Source organism: Sinocyclocheilus rhinocerous, unplaced genomic scaffold (assembly GCF_001515625.1).
Source record: "Sinocyclocheilus rhinocerous isolate Xijiao unplaced genomic scaffold, SAMN03320098_v1.1 scaffold423, whole genome shotgun sequence".
In the NCBI taxonomy this organism is placed as follows: Eukaryota; Metazoa; Chordata; class Actinopteri; order Cypriniformes; family Cyprinidae; genus Sinocyclocheilus; species Sinocyclocheilus rhinocerous.
The window spans coordinates 265,631-269,124 of record NW_015655573.1 but is presented as its reverse complement, the minus strand read 5'-3'; the positions used below and the strand labels follow the sequence as shown (position 1 = coordinate 269,124).

General features: G+C 34.3%; 1 protein-coding gene across 15 annotated transcripts in view; it reads left to right on the top strand.

Annotated features, from left to right (window-relative positions):
* LOC107718544 (pleckstrin homology domain-containing family A member 5-like) overlaps positions 1-3,494 on the top strand; it is a 162,266-nt gene that overhangs the window by 58,539 nt on the left and 100,233 nt on the right. The window contains exon 1 of one of the 15 annotated variants that reach the window (XM_016525659.1): positions 2,196-2,397. The exons of the other annotated variants lie outside the window; for them this stretch is intronic. The gene's annotated coding sequence lies outside the window, so the exon portion shown is untranslated. Of the gene's footprint in view, positions 1-2,195; positions 2,398-3,494 lie in introns of those variants that run through there. 15 annotated transcript variants of the gene reach the window in all.

Here is a 3,494-nt window from a genome sequence, read left to right as displayed (position 1 = left end):
TTATTGAGTTTTTTTATTTTTTATCTTTGCTTTCCGGCCAGTGTGTCTCCAATTTTTTTTCTACTTTTAACTTTCTCATAAACACCCTGCTTCCTAAACAAGCATCAACAGCCTCATGCCATATAGACTAACAGGGTAAACAAGATAACAAAATATTCAACCAACACATCATCTCTCACACACTTTAATGGGTTCGATTACACAGACCTGAGGGTTTGCAGCTCATTGAGCAGCAGATAGGAGGTGCTGTTGTGATCTCGTCATCCGCAGAAATGTCTCTCCGGTGCTCGCTTGTTCACGGTTAGCATCTGAATGTGTGCAAGTGAAGAATCCAGCATCTCAGCTGACTGACAGCGACTCTGAATGTCACATCTGGTCATGAACGTGCATGAGGGCTCTTCTAGAACTTACACATGATTGTCGCTCTCGTTCTGTTGCGTCGCCTGTGCCGGTTGTGTCATCAATCTGTGCCCCAGTTTCAGAGAGTTCAGCTTTAGCTCGCAGGCTCCTTACTGAGCCCAGGGCCAGTGCTGTGGGACCAGCAGAAGTGGAGCAGGGCAGGTCAGACCCGCGAGCGCAAACACATACACGCTCACACATGCAAATACACAGGCTGCTTTAAATAACGAATCAATGTGCTGTTCTCAGCTCATATCAGTCTGCGACAGTGGCTGCTAAATGCTCAATCTTGACCATTGACAATCTGAGATGTCTTAAGAGTCAGCAATCACTGCAAAAAGTGAATGTATATATGAAAACAGGGTATAAAACACAGAATAGGAGTCAAATTTGGCTTTGGCAAATAATTAAAATGGCTGTCTGGTAACTTAATAAAAAATGGCTATTGGAAGTTTAAAACATAAAGCAGTATGTTTTACAAGAAAATTCTATTTTGGTCTTTCTACTTCAAATTATCATGTTTAATTAAATGTCTTATTGAAGTTTCTTTGTAATTAGTTATTATTAGCAATTTCTGAGTGAAAATAGTTTTTAAGTAAAGTTACCTACACCGAAAGAAATTTCTTTCCATTAGTCCACCAAAATGAAAAAAATGAAGAAAACAAAGTCATATATTTAATTATTTGTTGTCCCTATTACAAAATTAATTTAGCTATTTTTATCCTTGTATATTAGTAAAGAAAGGAGACAAAATACGAAAATGTTATATTTTCACCTTTGTCGTCATCATAAACAAATTCAGAAATGTTGAACATTTGTATAATGTTATATTATATTTTTATAATATATTTTTAATTATATTATGCTATATAAAAACAAAACAAATGATCTAAAATAATTATGTATTTATTTCTACATCATTTGTTATTATTTTAGATCATGACAAGATAACATGTTGTGTTTTTACCTATATGTCATCATCCTAACCAAATTCAGAATTTTTGAATTCTATTCTATTCTATATTGATTTAGATCTGATTGCTGTGGTGTGTGTGTGTGTGTGTGTATATATATATATTGCTCTGTTAACCTGCCACGTGTTGAATAAAAACCCTGCATATATGAATGTATGGTGCACGTGTATGAAACACTAGTTCCTGGTGTAATTGTAATTACAAAATTAATTTAGCTATTTTTATCCTTGTATATTAGTAAAGAAAGGAGACAAAATACGAAAATGTTATATTTTCACCTTTGTCGTCATCATAAACAAATTCAGAAATGTTGAACATTTGTATAATGTTATATTATATTTTTATAATATATTTTTAATTATATTATGCTATATAAAAACAAAACAAATGATCTAAAATAATTATGTATTTATTTCTACATCATTTGTTATTATTTTAGATCATGACAAGATAACATGTTGTGTTTTTACCTATATGTCATCATCCTAACCAAATTCAGAATTTTTGAATTCTATTCTATTCTATATTGATTTAGATCTGATTGCTGTGGTGTGTGTGTGTGTGTGTGTATATATATATATTGCTCTGTTAACCTGCCACGTGTTGAATAAAAACCCTGCATATATGAATGTATGGTGCACGTGTATGAAACACTAGTTCCTGGTGTAATTGTACCTAGTGTTCTGCGCATGCTCAGTTAGAGCCCAGAGAGAGAGAGATCAGCCGCTGCAGCAGCTGTCTGAGAGCAGCATCTCTCTCTCTCTCTCTGTGTCTCTCTCTGTGTGTCTCTCTCTCTCTGCTGTCATTGCTTGTGGAGAAACGTCAGGGAACAGAACTGTTGGCGGTTTGTCATGGATGAGGGCCAGTGAAGGCAGTTTAGACAAACATACACACTCTCTCTCTCTCTCTCTCTCTCTCTCTCTCTCTCTCTCTCTCTCTCACACACACACACACACACGCACGCGAGTGTGTTGTGCAAGTCACACCGATCTCTGCTGGATTTATCATGAAGTGCTCATCTGCGGTAAGTGTGTATGCATATATAAATGTGAGTGTCTTCACCTGTATCTCATCATAATCGATTTCTCAATTATGTGTGTCATTTCAGTTTTTTTGGGGGGTGTTTAATGTTGTTGGCATCATATTTTGCATGCTGTATTTTGACTTGGATGGAGAAAAGCTCTGTGTGTTTGCCTGGCTGAGCTTTTGGAAAGAGGAGAATGATTTTTGGTCACTGTCGATATAAAATGTCCCTCTGTGTCTCTCTTTATTTATAACTGAGACTCTGAGCAGGACGTCCTTTCATGACTGATGGAATGAGGTAGAACTTTCACAGGCTTATGGATTACCAGGATAGACGCGCATAAAAGAGATTTTTTTATTCAGAAGTTCTGGTGTCACTTTTTAAGAAGCGCTCTTGAAATTCCACACGGCTCCTGCAAGCAAAAACCGCCTAGAGAGAAAGATCCATCAACCCTGGAATGAGCATACTGAGGCGCTGACTGTGTTCCCAATAGCATACTTGCATACTACCATACTATATTATGATAGCATACTTGCATACTTTAAACCATACTACAAGATTCTGCCAGTAGGTACAGTAGTGTGCATACTGCACACGGTATGCAAATTATGCAAAGAATGCCAGGTTTGCCAGAACAGAGCTGGGTACTTCTTCCCCACAATGAAGTGCTCTAGAATGTTACCTTCCATTTTCTTGGAAATAATACCAGCTGCAATTTTCAGCTTTTTTCTGGATTCATTGGGCTGCCAAACTTATGAAAATTATTAATTTAAATGATTAATTTAAATCAATCTATCAGTAATTTAATGTAAAATTATTATAATTATAATTAAAATGATGATGATAATAATAATAATAATTATTATTATTATTATTTTATAATAAGAAAAAAAATATCATTAAATAAAAATTTTCCCCATCCAGCTGCCAAAAGTTATGATTTTTTTGTTTATTTAAATTAATAATTTAAATTAATAATTCCATTATTTCATTTACAAATAAATTACTATTCAATTTATTATTATTGTTGTTATTATTATTATTATTTCATGTGAAAATTATTAATGAATAAATCAGTAAATTTTAATATTATTATT